The sequence below is a fragment of the Phyllobates terribilis genome, unplaced genomic scaffold (assembly GCF_046119375.1).
Source record: "Phyllobates terribilis strain yellow unplaced genomic scaffold, ASM4611937v1 Scaffold_1__5_contigs__length_1240528914, whole genome shotgun sequence".
In the NCBI taxonomy this organism is placed as follows: Eukaryota; Metazoa; Chordata; class Amphibia; order Anura; family Dendrobatidae; genus Phyllobates; species Phyllobates terribilis.
The window spans coordinates 1,002,719,146-1,002,738,224 of NW_027362761.1; the positions used below are offsets into that span (position 1 = coordinate 1,002,719,146).

The window sequence follows — 19,079 nt, forward strand, 5'->3', positions numbered from 1 at the left end:
TTTCTTCATATGAAATCTATTTAAAAAATCAGCCAAAATGTCGAAAAACGTTGTCTGTAAAAAGTCAATGTAAAAAATCTATAAGATGATACTTTTAGCACTTTGGAAGACTCTAAAACTAAGAATTGACTTGTAAAATAAAAATTCCTGATTATTTGTCTGTACTTTTTGAATTCATTAAAGATTTTTAGAGAAGAAAAATGCATCGGAAAGAAAAAATAATCACAATGTAAAACTTTGTAAAGTTCTTATAGCTTTAATGTAATTAAAAAAAAAAAAAAAAAAAGAGGGTGCGTTATTTACGTTTTGGGGGTATAGCTCAGTGGCAGAGCATTTGACTGGAGATTAAGAGGTCCTTGGTTCAACTCCGAGTGCCCCATGAAGATAAATCTTTTTAATCCAAATAATTCTAGCTTTATTCCTTGTTTATCCATTAAAACATTTTAGGCATATAACGTTGAATGCATATTGATGTGCTTTCTTCATATGAAATCTATTTAAAAAATCAGCCAAAACGTCGAAAAACGTTGTCTGTAAAAAGTCAATGTAAAAAATCTATAAGATGATACTTTTAGCACTTTGGAAGACTCTAAAACTAAGAATTGACTTGTAAAATAAAAATTTCTGATTATTTGTTTGTACTTTTTGAATTCATTAAAGATTTTTAGAGAAGAAAAATGCATCGGAAAGAAAAAATAATCATAATGTAAAACTTTGTAAAGTTCTTATAGCTTTAATGTAATTTAAAAAAAAAAAAAAAAAAAAAAAAAGAGGGTGCATTACTTAAGTTTTGGGGGTATAGCTCAGTGGCAGAGCATTTGACTGCAGATTAAGAGGTGCTTGGTTCAACTCCGAGTGCCCCCTGAAGATAAATCTTTTTAAACCAAATAATTCTAGCTTTATTACTTGTTTATCCATTAAAACATTTTAGGCATATAACGTTGAATGCATATTGATGTGCTTTCTTCATATGAAATCTATTTAAAAAATCAGCCAAAAGGTCGAAAAACGTTGTCTGTAAAAAGTCAATGTAAAAAATCTATAAGATGATACGTTTAGCACTTTGGAAGACTCTAAAACTAAGAATTGACTTGTAAAATAAAAATTCCTGATTATTTGTCTGTACTTTTTGAATTCATTAAAGATTTTTAGAGAAGAAAAATGCATCGGAAAGAAAAAATAATCACAATGTAAAACTTTGTAAAGTTCTTATAGCTTTAATGTAATTTAAAAAAAAAAAAGAGTGTGCATTACTTAAGTTTTGGGGGTATATCTCAGTGGCAGAGCATTTGACTGCAGATCAAGAGGTCCTTGGTTCAACTCTGAGTGCCCCCTGAAGATAAATCTTTTTAAACCAAATAATTCTAGATTTATTACTTGTTTATCCATTAAAACATTTTAGGCATATAACGTTGAATGCATATTGATGTGCTTTCTTCATATGAAATCTATTTAAAAAATCAGACAAAAGGTCGAAAAACGTTGTCTGTAAAAAGTCAATGTAAAAAATCTATAAGATGATACTTTTAGCACTTTGGAAGACTCTAAAACTAAGAATTGACTTGTAAAATAAAAATTCCTGATTATTTGTCTGTACTTTTTGAATTCATTAAAGATTTTTAGAGAAGAAAAATGCATCGGAAAGAAAAAATAATCACAATGTAAAGCTTTCTAAAGTTCTTATAGCTTTAATGTAATTTAAAAAAAAAAAAAAAAAGAGGGTGCATTATTAAAGTTTTGGGGGTATAGCTCAGTGGCAGAGCATTTGACTGGAGATTAAGAGGTCCTTGGTTCAACTCCGAGTGCCCCATGAAGATAAATCTTTTTAATCCAAATAATTCTAGCTTTATTGCTTGTTTATCCATTAAAACATTTTAGGCATATAACGTTGAATGCATATTGATGTGCTTTCTTCATATGAAATCTATTTAAAAAATCAGCCAAAAGGTCGAAAAACGTTGTCTGTAAAAAGTCAATGTAAAAAATCTATAAGATGATACTTTTAGCACTTTGGAAGACTCTAAAACTAAGAATTGACTTGTAAAATAAAAATTCCTGATTATTTGTCTGTACTTTTTGAATTCATTAAAGATTTTTAGAGAAGAAAAATGCATCGGAAAGAAAAAATAATCACAATGTAAAGCTTTCTAAAGTTCTTATAGCTTTAATGTAATTTAAAAAAAAAAAAAAAAAGAGGGTGCATTATTAAAGTTTTGGGGGTATAGCTCAGTGGCAGAGCATTTGACTGGAGATTAAGAGGTCCTTGGTTCAACTCCGAGTGCCCCATGAAGATAAATCTTTTTAATCCAAATAATTCTAGCTTTATTACTTGTTTATCCATTAAAACATTTTAGACATATAACGTTGAATGCATATTGATGTGCTTTCTTCATGTGAAATCTATTTAAAAAATCAGCCAAAAGGTCGAAAAACGTTGTCTAAAAAAGTCAATGTAAAAAATCTCTAAGATGATACTTTTAGCACTTTGGAAGACTCTAAAACTAAGAATTGACTTGTAAAATAAAAATTCCTGATTATTTGTCTGTACTTTTTGAATTCATTAAAGATTTTTAAAGAAGAAAAATGCATCGGAAAGAAAAAATAATCACAATGTAAAACTTTGTAAAGTTCTTATAGCTTTAATGTAATTTAAAAAAAAAAAAAAAAAAGAGTGTGCATTACTTAAGTTTTGGGGGTATAGCTCAGTGGCAGAGCATTTGACTGCAGATCAAGAGGTCCTTGGTTCAACTCCGAGTGCCCCATGAAGATAAATCTTTTTAAACCAAATGATTCTAGCTTTATTACTTGTTTATCCATTAAAACATATTAGGCATATAACGTTGAATGCATATTGATGTGCTTTCTTCATATGAAATCTATTTAAAAAATCAGCCAAAAGGTCGAAAAACGTTGTCTGTAAAAAGTCAATGTAAAAAATCTATAAGATGATACTTTTAGCACTTTGGAAGACTCTAAAACTAAGAATTGACTTGTAAAATAAAAATTCCTGATTATTTGTTTGTACTTTTTGAATTCATTAAAGATTTTTAGAGAAGAAAAATGCATCGGAAAGAAAAAATAATCACAATGTAATACTTTGTAAAGTTCTTATAGCTTTAATGTAATTTAAAAAAAAAAAAAAAAAGAGTGTGCATTACTTAAGTTTTGGGGGTATAGCTCAGTGGCAGAGCATTTGACTGCAGATCAAGAGGTCCTTGGTTCAACTCTGAGTGCCCCCTGAAGATAAATCTTTTTAAACCAAATAATTCTAGCTTTATTACTTGTTTATCCATTAAAACATTTTAGGCATATAACGTTGAATGCATATTGATGTGCTTTCTTCATATGAAATCTATTTAAAAAATCAGCCAAAAGGTCGAAAAACGTTGTCTGTAAAAAGTCAATGTAAAAAATCTATAAGATGATACTTTTAGCACTTTGGAAGACTCTAAAACTAAGAATTGACTTGTAAAATAAAAATTCCTGATTATTTGTTTGTACTTTTTGAATTCATTAAAGATTTTTAGAGAAGAAAAATGCATCGGAAAGAAAAAATAATCACAATGTAATACTTTGTAAAGTTCTTATAGCTTTAATGTAATTTAAAAAAAAAAAAAAAAAGAGTGTGCATTACTTAAGTTTTGGGGGTATAGCTCAGTGGCAGAGCATTTGACTGCAGATCAAGAGGTCCTTGGTTCAACTCTGAGTGCCCCCTGAAGATAAATCTTTTTAAACCAAATAATTCTAGCTTTATTACTTGTTTATCCATTAAAACATTTTAGGCATATAACGTTGAATGCATATTGATGTGCTTTCTTCTTATGAAATCTATTTAAAAAATCAGACAAAAGGTCGAAAAACGTTGTCTGTAAAAAGTCAATGTAAAAAATCTATAAGATGATACTTTTAGCACTTTGGAAGACTCTAAAACTAAGAATTGACTTGTAAAATAAAAATTCCTAATTATTTGTCTGTACTTTTTGAATTCATTAAAGATTTTTAGATAAGAAAAATGCATCGGAAAGAAAAAATAATCACAATGTAAAGCTTTCTAAAGTTCTTATAGCTTTAAAGTAATTTAAAAAAAAAAAAAAAAAAAAAGAGTGTGCATTACTTAAGTTTTGGGGGTATATCTCAGTGGCAGAGCATTTGACTGCAGATCAAGAGGTCCTTGGTTCAACTCCGAGTGCCCCCTGAAGATAAATCTTTTTAAACCAAATAATTCTTGCTTTATTACTTGTTTATCCATTAAAACATTTTAGGCATATAACGTTGAATGCATATTGATGTGCTTTCTTCATATGAAATCTATTTAAAAAATCAGCCAAAAGGTCGAAAAACGTTGTCTGTAAAAAGTCAATGTAAAAAATCTATAAGATGATACTTTTAGCACTTTGGAAGACTCTAAAACTAAGAATTGACTTGTAAAATAAAAATTCCTGATTATTTGTCTGTACTTTTTGAATTCATTAAAGATTTTTAGAGAAGAAAAATGCATCGGAAAGAAAAAATAATCACAATGTAAAACTTTGTAAAGTTCTTATAGCTTTACTGTAATTAAAAAAAAAAAAAAAAAAGAGGGTGCATTACTTAAGTTTTGGGGGTATAGCTCAGTGGCAGAGCATTTGACTACAGATTAAGAGGTCCTTGGTTCAACTCCGAGTGCCCCCTGAAGATAAATCTTTTTAAACCAAATAATTCTAGCTTTATTACTTGTTTATCCATTAAAACATTTTAGGCATATAACGTTGAATGCATATTGATGTGCTTTCTTCATATAAAATCTATTTAAAAAATCAGCCAAAAGGTCGAAAAACGTTGTCTGTAAAAAGTCAATGTAAAAAATCTATAAGATGATACTTTTAGCACTTTGGAAGACTCTAAAACTAAGAATTCACTTGTAAAATAAAAATTCCTGATTATTTGTTTGTACTTTTTGAATTCATTAAAGATTTTTAGAGAAGAAAAATGCATCGGAAAGAAAAAATAATCACAATGTAAAACTTTGTAAAGTTCTTATAGCTTTAATGTAATTTAAAAAAAAAAAAAAAAGAGTGTGCTTTACTTAAGTTTTGGGGGTATAGCTCAGTGGCAGAGCATTTGACTGCAGATCAAGAGGTCCTTGGTTCAACTCTGAGTGCCCCCTGAAGATAAATCTTTTTAAACCAAATAATTCTAGCTTTATTACTTGTTTATCCATTAAAACATTTTAGGCATATAACGTTGAATGCATATTGATGTGCTTTCTTCATATGAAATCTATTTAAAAAATCAGACAAAAGGTCGAAAAACGTTGTCTGTAAAAAGTCAATGTAAAAAATCTATAAGATGATACTTTAAGCACTTTGGAAGACTCTAAAACTAAGAATTGACTTGTAAAATAAAAATTCCTGATTATTTGTCTGTACTTTTTGAATTCATTAAAGATTTTTAGAGAAGAAAAATGCATCGGAAACAAAAAATAATCACAATGTAAAGCTTTCTAAAGTTCTTATAGCTTTAATGTAATTTAAAAAAAAAAAAAAAGAGTGTGCGTTACTTAAGTTTTGGGGGTATATCTCAGTGGCAGAGCATTTGACTGCAGATTAAGAGGTCCTTGGTTCAACTCCGAGTGCCCCCTGAAGATAAATCTTTTTAAACCAAATAATTCTTGCTTTATTACTTGTTTATCCATTAAAACATTTTAGGCATATAACGTTGAATGCATATTGATGTGCTTTCTTCATATGAAATCTATTTAAAAAATCAGACAAAAGGTCGAAAAACGTTGTCTGTAAAAAGTCAATGTAAAAAATCTATAAGATGATACTTTTAGCACTTTGGAAGACTCTAAAACTAAGAATTGACTTGTAAAATAAAAATTCCTGATTATTTGTCTGTACTTTTTGAATTCATTAAAGATTTTTAGAGAAGAAAAATGCATCGGAAAGAAAAAATAATCACAATGTAAAACTTTGTAAAGTTCTTATAGCTTTAATGTAATTTAAAAAAAAAAAAAAAAGAGTGTGCTTTACTTAAGTTTTGGGGGTATAGCTCAGTGGCAGAGCATTTGACTGCAGATCAAGAGGTCCTTGGTTCAACTCTGAGTGCCCCCTGAAGATAAATCTTTTTAAACCAAATAATTCTAGCTTTATTACTTGTTTATCCATTAAAACATTTTAGGCATATAACGTTGAATGCATATTGATGTGCTTTCTTCATATGAAATCTATTTAAAAAATCAGACAAAAGGTCGAAAAACGTTGTCTGTAAAAAGTCAATGTAAAAAATCTATAAGATGATACTTTTAGCACTTTGGAAGACTCTAAAACTAAGAATTGACTTGTAAAATAAAAATTCCTGATTATTTGTCTGTACTTTTTGAATTCATTAAAGATTTTTAGAGAAGAAAAATGCATCGGAAAGAAAAAATAATCACAATGTAAAACTTTGTAAAGTTCTTATAGCTTTAATGTAATTAAAAAAAAAAAAAAAAAAGAGGGTGCGTTATTTACGTTTTGGGGGTATAGCTCAGTGGCAGAGCATTTGACTGGAGATTAAGAGGTCCTTGGTTCAACTCCGAGTGCCCCATGAAGATAAATCTTTTTAATCCAAATAATTCTAGCTTTATTGCTTGTTTATCCATTAAAACATTTTAGGCATATAACGTTGAATGCATATTGATGTGCTTTCTTCATATGAAATCTATTTAAAAAATCAGCCAAAACGTCGAAAAACGTTGTCTGTAAAAAGTCAATGTAAAAAATCTATAAGATGATACTTTTAGCACTTTGGAAGACTCTAAAACTAAGAATTGACTTGTAAAATAAAAATTTCTGATTATTTGTTTGTACTTTTTGAATTCATTAAAGATTTTTAGAGAAGAAAAATGCATCGGAAAGAAAAAATAATCATAATGTAAAACTTTGTAAAGTTCTTATAGCTTTAATGTAATTTAAAAAAAAAAAAAAAAAAAAAAAAAGAGGGTGCATTACTTAAGTTTTGGGGGTATAGCTCAGTGGCAGAGCATTTGACTGCAGATTAAGAGGTGCTTGGTTCAACTCCGAGTGCCCCCTGAAGATAAATCTTTTTAAACCAAATAATTCTAGCTTTATTACTTGTTTATCCATTAAAACATTTTAGGCATATAACGTTGAATGCATATTGATGTGCTTTCTTCATATGAAATCTATTTAAAAAATCAGCCAAAAGGTCGAAAAACGTTGTCTGTAAAAAGTCAATGTAAAAAATCTATAAGATGATACGTTTAGCACTTTGGAAGACTCTAAAACTAAGAATTGACTTGTAAAATAAAAATTCCTGATTATTTGTCTGTACTTTTTGAATTCATTAAAGATTTTTAGAGAAGAAAAATGCATCGGAAAGAAAAAATAATCACAATGTAAAACTTTGTAAAGTTCTTATAGCTTTAATGTAATTTAAAAAAAAAAAAGAGTGTGCATTACTTAAGTTTTGGGGGTATATCTCAGTGGCAGAGCATTTGACTGCAGATCAAGAGGTCCTTGGTTCAACTCTGAGTGCCCCCTGAAGATAAATCTTTTTAAACCAAATAATTCTAGATTTATTACTTGTTTATCCATTAAAACATTTTAGGCATATAACGTTGAATGCATATTGATGTGCTTTCTTCATATGAAATCTATTTAAAAAATCAGACAAAAGGTCGAAAAACGTTGTCTGTAAAAAGTCAATGTAAAAAATCTATAAGATGATACTTTTAGCACTTTGGAAGACTCTAAAACTAAGAATTGACTTGTAAAATAAAAATTCCTGATTATTTGTCTGTACTTTTTGAATTCATTAAAGATTTTTAGAGAAGAAAAATGCATCGGAAAGAAAAAATAATCACAATGTAAAGCTTTCTAAAGTTCTTATAGCTTTAATGTAATTTAAAAAAAAAAAAAAAAAGAGGGTGCATTATTAAAGTTTTGGGGGTATAGCTCAGTGGCAGAGCATTTGACTGGAGATTAAGAGGTCCTTGGTTCAACTCCGAGTGCCCCATGAAGATAAATCTTTTTAATCCAAATAATTCTAGCTTTATTGCTTGTTTATCCATTAAAACATTTTAGGCATATAACGTTGAATGCATATTGATGTGCTTTCTTCATATGAAATCTATTTAAAAAATCAGCCAAAAGGTCGAAAAACGTTGTCTGTAAAAAGTCAATGTAAAAAATCTATAACATGATACTTTTAGCACTTTGGAAGACTCTAAAACTAAGAATTGACTTGTAAAATAAAAATTCCTGATTATTTGTCTGTACTTTTTGAATTCATTAAAGATTTTTAGAGAAGAAAAATGCATCGGAAAGAAAAAATAATCACAATGTAAAGCTTTCTAAAGTTCTTATAGCTTTAATGTAATTTAAAAAAAAAAAAAAAAAGAGGGTGCATTATTAAAGTTTTGGGGGTATAGCTCAGTGGCAGAGCATTTGACTGGAGATTAAGAGGTCCTTGGTTCAACTCCGAGTGCCCCATGAAGATAAATCTTTTTAATCCAAATAATTCTAGCTTTATTACTTGTTTATCCATTAAAACATTTTAGACATATAACGTTGAATGCATATTGATGTGCTTTCTTCATGTGAAATCTATTTAAAAAATAAGCCAAAAGGTCGAAAAACGTTGTCTAAAAAAGTCAATGTAAAAAATCTCTAAGATGATACTTTTAGCACTTTGGAAGACTCTAAAACTAAGAATTGACTTGTAAAATAAAAATTCCTGATTATTTGTCTGTACTTTTTGAATTCATTAAAGATTTTTAAAGAAGAAAAATGCATCGGAAAGAAAAAATAATCACAATGTAAAACTTTGTAAAGTTCTTATAGCTTTAATGTAATTTAAAAAAAAAAAAAAAAAAGAGTGTGCATTACTTAAGTTTTGGGGGTATAGCTCAGTGGCAGAGCATTTGACTGCAGATCAAGAGGTCCTTGGTTCAACTCCGAGTGCCCCATGAAGATAAATCTTTTTAAACCAAATGATTCTAGCTTTATTACTTGTTTATCCATTAAAACATATTAGGCATATAACGTTGAATGCATATTGATGTGCTTTCTTCATATGAAATCTATTTAAAAAATCAGCCAAAAGGTCGAAAAACGTTGTCTGTAAAAAGTCAATGTAAAAAATCTATAAGATGATACTTTTAGCACTTTGGAAGACTCTAAAACTAAGAATTGACTTGTAAAATAAAAATTCCTGATTATTTGTTTGTACTTTTTGAATTCATTAAAGATTTTTAGAGAAGAAAAATGCATCGGAAAGAAAAAATAATCACAATGTAATACTTTGTAAAGTTCTTATAGCTTTAATGTAATTTAAAAAAAAAAAAAAAAAGAGTGTGCATTACTTAAGTTTTGGGGGTATAGCTCAGTGGCAGAGCATTTGACTGCAGATCAAGAGGTCCTTGGTTCAACTCTGAGTGCCCCCTGAAGATAAATCTTTTTAAACCAAATAATTCTAGCTTTATTACTTGTTTATCCATTAAAACATTTTAGGCATATAACGTTGAATGCATATTGATGTGCTTTCTTCTTATGAAATCTATTTAAAAAATCAGACAAAAGGTCGAAAAACGTTGTCTGTAAAAAGTCAATGTAAAAAATCTATAAGATGATACTTTTAGCACTTTGGAAGACTCTAAAACTAAGAATTGACTTGTAAAATAAAAATTCCTAATTATTTGTCTGTACTTTTTGAATTCATTAAAGATTTTTAGATAAGAAAAATGCATCGGAAAGAAAAAATAATCACAATGTAAAGCTTTCTAAAGTTCTTATAGCTTTAAAGTAATTTAAAAAAAAAAAAAAAAAAAAGAGTGTGCATTACTTAAGTTTTGGGGGTATATCTCAGTGGCAGAGCATTTGACTGCAGATCACGAGGTCCTTGGTTCAACTCCGAGTGCCCCCTGAAGATAAATCTTTTTAAACCAAATAATTCTTGCTTTATTACTTGTTTATCCATTAAAACATTTTAGGCATATAACGTTGAATGCATATTGATGTGCTTTCTTCATATGAAATCTATTTAAAAAATCAGCCAAAAGGTCGAAAAACGTTGTCTGTAAAAAGTCAATGTAAAAAATCTATAAGATGATACTTTTAGCACTTTGGAAGACTCTAAAACTAAGAATTGACTTGTAAAATAAAAATTCCTGATTATTTGTCTGTACTTTTTGAATTCATTAAAGATTTTTAGAGAAGAAAAATGCATCGGAAAGAAAAAATAATCACAATGTAAAACTTTGTAAAGTTCTTATAGCTTTACTGTAATTAAAAAAAAAAAAAAAAAAGAGGGTGCATTACTTAAGTTTTGGGGGTATAGCTCAGTGGCAGAGCATTTGACTACAGATTAAGAGGTCCTTGGTTCAACTCCGAGTGCCCCCTGAAGATAAATCTTTTTAAACCAAATAATTCTAGCTTTATTACTTGTTTATCCATTAAAACATTTTAGGCATATAACGTTGAATGCATATTGATGTGCTTTCTTCATATAAAATCTATTTAAAAAATCAGCCAAAAGGTCGAAAAACGTTGTCTGTAAAAAGTCAATGTAAAAAATCTATAAGATGATACTTTTAGCACTTTGGAAGACTCTAAAACTAAGAATTCACTTGTAAAATAAAAATTCCTGATTATTTGTTTGTACTTTTTGAATTCATTAAAGATTTTTAGAGAAGAAAAATGCATCGGAAAGAAAAAATAATCACAATGTAAAACTTTGTAAAGTTCTTATAGCTTTAATGTAATTTAAAAAAAAAAAAAAAAGAGTGTGCTTTACTTAAGTTTTGGGGGTATAGCTCAGTGGCAGAGCATTTGACTGCAGATCAAGAGGTCCTTGGTTCAACTCTGAGTGCCCCCTGAAGATAAATCTTTTTAAACCAAATAATTCTAGCTTTATTACTTGTTTATCCATTAAAACATTTTAGGCATATAACGTTGAATGCATATTGATGTGCTTTCTTCATATGAAATCTATTTAAAAAATCAGACAAAAGGTCGAAAAACGTTGTCTGTAAAAAGTCAATGTAAAAAATCTATAAGATGATACTTTTAGCACTTTGGAAGACTCTAAAACTAAGAATTGACTTGTAAAATAAAAATTCCTGATTATTTGTCTGTACTTTTTGAATTCATTAAAGATTTTTAGAGAAGAAAAATGCATCGGAAACAAAAAATAATCACAATGTAAAGCTTTCTAAAGTTCTTATAGCTTTAATGTAATTTAAAAAAAAAAAAAAAGAGTGTGCGTTACTTAAGTTTTGGGGGTATATCTCAGTGGCAGAGCATTTGACTGCAGATTAAGAGGTCCTTGGTTCAACTCCGAGTGCCCCCTGAAGATAAATCTTTTTAAACCAAATAATTCTTGCTTTATTACTTGTTTATCCATTAAAACATTTTAGGCATATAACGTTGAATGCATATTGATGTGCTTTCTTCATATGAAATCTATTTAAAAAATCAGACAAAAGGTCGAAAAACGTTGTCTGTAAAAAGTCAATGTAAAAAATCTATAAGATGATACTTTTAGCACTTTGGAAGACTCTAAAACTAAGAATTGACTTGTAAAATAAAAATTCCTGATTATTTGTCTGTACTTTTTGAATTCATTAAAGATTTTTAGAGAAGAAAAATGCATCGGAAAGAAAAAATAATCACAATGTAAAACTTTGTAAAGTTCTTATAGCTTTAATGTAATTTAAAAAAAAAAAAAAAAGAGTGTGCTTTACTTAAGTTTTGGGGGTATAGCTCAGTGGCAGAGCATTTGACTGCAGATCAAGAGGTCCTTGGTTCAACTCTGAGTGCCCCCTGAAGATAAATCTTTTTAAACCAAATAATTCTAGCTTTATTACTTGTTTATCCATTAAAACATTTTAGGCATATAACGTTGAATGCATATTGATGTGCTTTCTTCATATGAAATCTATTTAAAAAATCAGACAAAAGGTCGAAAAACGTTGTCTGTAAAAAGTCAATGTAAAAAATCTATAAGATGATACTTTTAGCACTTTGGAAGACTCTAAAACTAAGAATTGACTTGTAAAATAAAAATTCCTGATTATTTGTCTGTACTTTTTGAATTCATTAAAGATTTTTAGAGAAGAAAAATGCATCGGAAACAAAAAATAATCACAATGTAAAGCTTTCTAAAGTTCTTATAGCTTTAATGTAATTTAAAAAAAAAAAAAAAGAGTGTGCATTACTTAAGTTTTGGGGGTATAGCTCAGTGGCAGAGCATTTGATTGCAGATCAAGAGGTCCTTGGTTCAACTCTGAGTGCCCCCTGAAGATAAATCTTTTTAAACCAAATAATTCTAGCTTTATTACTTGTTTATCCATTAAAACATTTTAGGCATATAACGTTGAATGCATATTGATGTGCTTTCTTCATATGAAATCTATTTAAAAAATCAGACAAAAGGTCGAAAAACGTTGTCTGTAAAAAGTCAATGTAAAAAATCTCTAAGATGATACTTTTAGCACTTTGGAAGACTCTAAAACTAAGAATTGACGTGTAAAATAAAAATTCCTGATTATTTGTCTGTACTTTTTGAATTCATTAAAGATTTTTAGAGAAGAAAAATGCATCGGAAAGAAAAAATAATCACAATGTTAAACTTTGTAAAGTTCTTATAGCTTTAATGTAATTAAAAAAAAAAAAAAAAAGAGGGTGCATTATTTAAGTTTTGGGGGTATATCTCAGTGGCAGAGCATTTGACTGGAGATTAAGAGGTCCTTGGTTCAACTCCGAGTGCCCCATGAAGATAAATCTTTTTAAACCAAATAATTCTAGCTTTATTGCTTGTTTATCCATTAAAACATTTTAGGCATATAACGTTGAATGCATATTGATGTGCTTTCTTCATATGAAATCTATTTAAAAAATCAGCCAAAAGGTCGAAAAACGTTGTCTGTAAAAAGTCAATGTAAAAAATCTATAAGATGATACTTTTAGCACTTTGGAAGACTCTAAAACTAAGAATTCACTTGTAAAATAAAAATTCCTGATTATTTGTTTGTACTTTTTGAATTCATTAAAGATTTTTAGAGAAGAAAAATGCATCGGAAAGAAAAAATAATCACAATGTAAAACTTTGTAAAGTTCTTATAGCTTTAAAGTAATTTAAAAAAAAAAAAAAAAAAAGAGTGTGCATTACTTAAGTTTTGGGGGTATAGCTCAGTGGCAGAGCATTTGACTGCAGATCAAGAGGTCCTTGATTCAACTCTGAGTGCCCCCTGAAGATAAATCTTTTTAAACCAAATAATTCTAGCTTTATTACTTGTTTATCCATTAAAACATTTTAGGCATATAACGTTGAATGCATATTGATGTGCTTTCTTCATATGAAATCTATTTAAAAAATCAGACAAAAGGTCAAAAAACGTTGTCTGTAAAAAGTCAATGTAAAAAATCTATAAGATGATACTTTTAGCACTTTGGAAGACTCTAAAACTAAGAATTGACTTGTAAAGTAAAAATTCCTGATTATTTGTCTGTACTTTTTGAATTCATTAAAGATTTTTAGAGAAGAAAAATGCATCGGAAAGAAGAAATAATCACAATGTAAAGCTTTCTAAAGTTCTTATAGCTTTAAAGTAATTTAAAAAAAAAAAAAAAAAAGAGTGTGCGTTACTTAAGTTTTGGGGGTATATCTCAGTGGCAGAGCATTTGACTGCAGATTAAGAGGTCCTTGGTTCAACTCCGAGTGCCCCCTGAAGATAAATCTTTTTAAACCAAATAATTCTTGTTTAATTACTTGTTTATCCATTAAAACATTTTAGGCATATAACGTTGAATGCATATTGATGTGCTTTCTTCATATGAAATCTATTTAAAAAATCAGCCAAAAGGTCGAAAAACGTTGTCTGTAAAAAGTCAATGTAAAAAATCTATAAGATGATACTTTTAGCACTTTGGAAGACTCTAAAACTAAGAATTGACTTGTAAAATAAAAATTCCTGATTATTTGTCTGTACTTTTTGAATTCATTAAAGATTTTTAGAGAAGAAAAATGCATCGGAAAGAAAAAATAATCACAATGTAAAACTTTGTAAAGTTCTTATAGCTTTAATGTAATTAAAAAAAAAAAAAAAAAAAGAGGGTGCATTACTTAAGTTTTGGGGGTATAGCTCAGTGGCAGAGCATTTGACTGCAGATTAAGAGGTCCTTGGTTCAACTCCGAGTGCCCCCTGAAGATAAATCTTTTTAAACCAAATAATTCTAGCTTTATTACTTGTTTATCCATTAAAACATTTTAGGCATATAACGTTGAATGCATATTGATGTGCTTTCTTCATATGAAATCTATTTAAAAAATCAGCCAAAAGGTCGAAAAACGTTGTCTGATAAAAGTCAATGTAAAAAATCTATAAGATGATACTTTTAGCACTTTGGAAGACTCTAAAACTAAGAATTGACTTGTAAAATAAAAATTCCTGATTATTTGTCTGTACTTTTTGAATTCATTAAAGATTTTTAAAGAAGAAAAATGCATCGGAAAGAAAAAATAATCACAATGTAAAACTTTGTAAAGTTCTTATAGCTTTAATGTAATTTAAAAAAAAAAAAAAAAAGAGTGTGCATTTCTTAAGTTTTGGGGGTATAGCTCAGTCGCAGAGCATTTGACTGCAGATCAAGAGGTCCTTGGTTCAACTCCGAATGCCCCCTGAAGATAAATCTTTTTAAACCAAATAATTCTAGCTTTATTACTTGTTTATCCATTAAAACATTTTAGACATATAACGTTGAATGCATATTGATGTGCTTTCTTCATGTGAAATCTATTTAAAAAATCAGCCAAAAGGTCGAAAAACGTTGTCTGAAAAAGTCAATGTAAAAAATCTCTAAGATGATACTTTTAGCACTTTGGAAGACTCTAAAACTAAGAATTGACTTGTAAAATAAAAATTCCTGATTATTTGTCTGTACTTTTTGAATTCATTAAAGATTTTTAAAGAAGAAAAATGCATCGGAAAGAAAAAATAATCACAATGTAAAACTTTGTAAAGTTCTTATAGCTTTAATGTAATTTAAAAAAAAAAAAAAAAAAAAAAAGAGTGTGCATTACTTAAGTTTTGGGGGTATAGCTCAGTGGCAGAGCATTTGACTGCAGATCAAGAGGTCCTTGGTTCAACTCCGAGTGCCCCATGAAGATAAATCTTTTTAAACCAAATGATTCTAGCTTTATTACTTGTTTATCCATTAAAACATTTTAGGCATATAACGTTGAATGCATATTGATGTGCTTTCTTCATATGAAATCTATTTAAAAAATCAGCCAAAAGGTCGAAAAACGTTGTCTGTAAAAAGTCAATGTAAAAAATCTATAAGATGATACTTTTAGCACTTTGGAAGACTCTAAAACTAAGAATTGACTTGTAAAATAAAAATTCCTGATTATTTGTTTGTACTTTTTGAATTCATTAAAGATTTTTAGAGAAGAAAAATGCATCGGAAAGAAAAAATAATCACAATGTAATACTTTGTAAAGTTCTTATAGCTTTAATGTAATTTAAAAAAAAAAAAAAAAAGAGTGTGCATTACTTAAGTTTTGGGGGTATAGCTCAGTGGCAGAGCATTTGACTGCAGATCAAGAGGTCCTTGATTCAACTCTGAGTGCCCCCTGAAGATAAATCTTTTTAAACCAAATAATTCTAGCTTTATTACTTGTTTATCCATTAAAACATTTTAGGCATATAACGTTGAATGCATATTGATGTGCTTTCTTCATATGAAATCTATTTAAAAAATCAGACAAAAGGTCAAAAAACGTTGTCTGTAAAAAGTCAATGTAAAAAATCTATAAGATGATACTTTTAGCACTTTGGAAGACTCTAAAACTAAGAATTGACTTGTAAAGTAAAAATTCCTGATTATTTGTCTGTACTTTTTGAATTCATTAAAGATTTTTAGAGAAGAAAAATGCATCGGAAAGAAGAAATAATCACAATGTAAAGCTTTCTAAAGTTCTTATAGCTTTAAAGTAATTTAAAAAAAAAAAAAAAAAAGAGTGTGCGTTACTTAAGTTTTGGGGGTATATCTCAGTGGCAGAGCATTTGACTGCAGATTAAGAGGTCCTTGGTTCAACTCCGAGTGCCCCCTGAAGATAAATCTTTTTAAACCAAATAATTCTTGTTTAATTACTTGTTTATCCATTAAAACATTTTAGGCATATAACGTTGAATGCATATTGATGTGCTTTCTTCATATGAAATCTATTTAAAAAATCAGCCAAAAGGTCGAAAAACGTTGTCTGTAAAAAGTCAATGTAAAAAATCTATAAGATGATACTTTTAGCACTTTGGAAGACTCTAAAACTAAGAATTGACTTGTAAAATAAAAATTCCTGATTATTTGTCTGTACTTTTTGAATTCATTAAAGATTTTTAGAGAAGAAAAATGCATCGGAAAGAAAAAATAATCACAATGTAAAACTTTGTAAAGTTCTTATAGCTTTAATGTAATTAAAAAAAAAAAAAAAAAAAGAGGGTGCATTACTTAAGTTTTGGGGGTATAGCTCAGTGGCAGAGCATTTGACTGCAGATTAAGAGGTCCTTGGTTCAACTCCGAGTGCCCCCTGAAGATAAATCTTTTTAAACCAAATAATTCTAGCTTTATTACTTGTTTATCCATTAAAACATTTTAGGCATATAACGTTGAATGCATATTGATGTGCTTTCTTCATATGAAATCTATTTAAAAAATCAGCCAAAAGGTCGAAAAACGTTGTCTGATAAAAGTCAATGTAAAAAATCTATAAGATGATACTTTTAGCACTTTGGAAGACTCTAAAACTAAGAATTGACTTGTAAAATAAAAATTCCTGATTATTTGTCTGTACTTTTTGAATTCATTAAAGATTTTTAAAGAAGAAAAATGCATCGGAAAGAAAAAATAATCACAATGTAAAACTTTGTAAAGTTCTTATAGCTTTAATGTAATTTAAAAAAAAAAAAAAAAAGAGTGTGCATTTCTTAAGTTTTGGGGGTATAGCTCAGTCGCAGAGCATTTGACTGCAGATCAAGAGGTCCTTGGTTCAACTCCGAATGCCCCCTGAAGATAAATCTTTTTAAACCAAATAATTCTAGCTTTATTACTTGTTTATCCATTAAAACATTTTAGACATATAACGTTGAATGCATATTGATGTGCTTTCTTCATGTGAAATCTATTTAAAAAATCAGCCAAAAGGTCGAAAAACGTTGTCTGAAAAAGTCAATGTAAAAAATCTCTAAGATGATACTTTTAGCACTTTGGAAGACTCTAAAACTAAGAATTGACTTGTAAAATAAAAATTCCTGATTATTTGTCTGTACTTTTTGAATTCATTAAAGATTTTTAAAGAAGAAAAATGCATCGGAAAGAAAAAATAATCACAATGTAAAACTTTGTAAAGTTCTTATAGCTTTAATGTAATTTAAAAAAAAAAAAAAAAAAAAAAAGAGTGTGCATTACTTAAGTTTTGGGGGTATAGCTCAGTGGCAGAGCATTTGACTGCAGATCAAGAGGTCCTTGGTTCAACTCCGAGTGCCCCATGAAGATAAATCTTTTTAAACCAAATGATTCTAGCTTTATTACTTGTTTATCCATTAAAACATTTTAGGCATATAACGTTGAATGCATATTGATGTGCTTTCTTCATATGAAATCTATTTAAAAAATCAGCCAAAAGGTCGAAAAACGTTGTCTGTAAAAAGTCAATGTAAAAAATCTATAAGATGATACTTTTAGCACTTTGGAAGACTCTAAAACTAAGAATTGACTTGTAAAATAAAAATTCCTGATTATTTGTTTGTACTTTTTGAATTCATTAAAGATTTTTAGAGAAGAAAAATGCATCGGAAAGAAAAAATAATCACAATGTAATACTTTGTAAAGTTCTTATAGCTTTAATGTAATTTAAAAAAAAAAAAAAAAAGAGTGTGCATTACTTAAGTTTTGGGGGTATAGCTCAGTGGCAGAGCATTTGACTGCAGATCAAGAGGTCCTTGGTTCAACTCTGAGTGCCCCCTGAAGATAAATCTTTTTAAACCAAATAATTCTAGCTTTATTACTTGTTTATCCATTAAAACATTTTAGGCATATAACGTTGAATGCATATTGATGTGCTTTCTTCTTATGAAATCTATTTAAAAAATCAGACAAAAGGTCGAAAAACGTTGTCTGTAAAAAGTCAATGTAAAAAATCTATAAGATGATACTTTTAGCACTTTGAAAGACTCTAAAACTAAGAATTCACTTGTAAAGTAAAAATTCCTGATTATTTGTCTGTACTTTTTGAATTCATTAAAGATTTTTAGAGAAGAAAAATGCATCGGAAAGAAGAAATAATCACAATGTAAAGCTTTCTAAAGTTCTTATAGCTTTAAAGTAATTTAAAAAAAAAAAAAAAAAGAGTGTGCGTTACTTAAGTTTTGGGGGTATATCTCAGTGGCAGAGCATTTGACTGCAGATTAAGAGGTCCTTGGTTCAACTCCGAGTGCCCCCTGAAGATAAATCTTTTTAAACCAAATAATTCTTGTTTAATTACTTGTTTATCCATTAAAACATTTTAGGCATATAACGTTGAATGCATATTGATGTGCTTTCTTCATATGAAATCTATTTAAAAAATCAGCCAAAAGGTCGAAAAACGTTGTCTGTAAAAAGTCAATGTAAAAAATCTATAAGATGATACTTTTAGCACTTTGGAAGACTCTAAAACTAAGAATTGACTTGTAAAATAAAAATTCCTGATTATTTGTCTGTACTTTTTGAATTCATTAAAGATTTTTAGAGAAGAAAAATGCATCGGAAAGAAAAAATAATCACAATGTAAAACTTTGTAAAGTTCTTATAGCTTTAATGTAATTAAAAAAAAAAAAAAAAAAAGAGGGTGCATTACTTAAGTTTTGGGGGTATAGCTCAGTGGCAGACCATTTGACTGCAGATTAAGAGGTCCTTGGTTCAACTCCGAGTGCCCCCTGAAGATAAATCATTTTAAACCAAATAATTCTAGCTTTATTACTTGTTTATCCATTAAAACATTTTAGGCATATAACGTTGAATGCATATTGATGTGCTTTCTTCATATGAAATCTA

At 28.6% G+C, this 19,079-nt stretch overlaps 8 non-coding genes across 8 annotated transcripts; all 8 read left to right on the forward strand.

Moving 5' to 3' along the window:
* The first annotated feature begins 307 nt into the window (after positions 1-307).
* Positions 308-380, forward strand: TRNAS-GGA (transfer RNA serine (anticodon GGA)). The gene has a single exon. It is a non-coding gene; the product is annotated as a tRNA-Ser (tRNA).
* Positions 381-1,738: 1,358 nt separating this feature from the next.
* On the forward strand, positions 1,739-1,811 carry TRNAS-GGA (transfer RNA serine (anticodon GGA)). The gene has a single exon. It is a non-coding gene; the product is annotated as a tRNA-Ser (tRNA).
* A 403-nt stretch (positions 1,812-2,214) lies between these two features.
* TRNAS-GGA (transfer RNA serine (anticodon GGA)) lies at positions 2,215-2,287 on the forward strand. The gene has a single exon. It is a non-coding gene; the product is annotated as a tRNA-Ser (tRNA).
* Positions 2,288-4,599: 2,312 nt separating this feature from the next.
* Positions 4,600-4,671, forward strand: TRNAC-ACA (transfer RNA cysteine (anticodon ACA)). The gene has a single exon. It is a non-coding gene; the product is annotated as a tRNA-Cys (tRNA).
* A 1,827-nt stretch (positions 4,672-6,498) lies between these two features.
* TRNAS-GGA (transfer RNA serine (anticodon GGA)) lies at positions 6,499-6,571 on the forward strand. Its single transcript has one exon. It is a non-coding gene; the product is annotated as a tRNA-Ser (tRNA).
* Positions 6,572-7,929: 1,358 nt separating this feature from the next.
* Positions 7,930-8,002, forward strand: TRNAS-GGA (transfer RNA serine (anticodon GGA)). The gene has a single exon. It is a non-coding gene; the product is annotated as a tRNA-Ser (tRNA).
* Positions 8,003-8,405: 403 nt separating this feature from the next.
* On the forward strand, positions 8,406-8,478 carry TRNAS-GGA (transfer RNA serine (anticodon GGA)). The gene has a single exon. It is a non-coding gene; the product is annotated as a tRNA-Ser (tRNA).
* Positions 8,479-10,313: 1,835 nt separating this feature from the next.
* TRNAC-ACA (transfer RNA cysteine (anticodon ACA)) lies at positions 10,314-10,385 on the forward strand. The gene has a single exon. It is a non-coding gene; the product is annotated as a tRNA-Cys (tRNA).
* Positions 10,386-19,079: the final 8,694 nt, after the last annotated feature.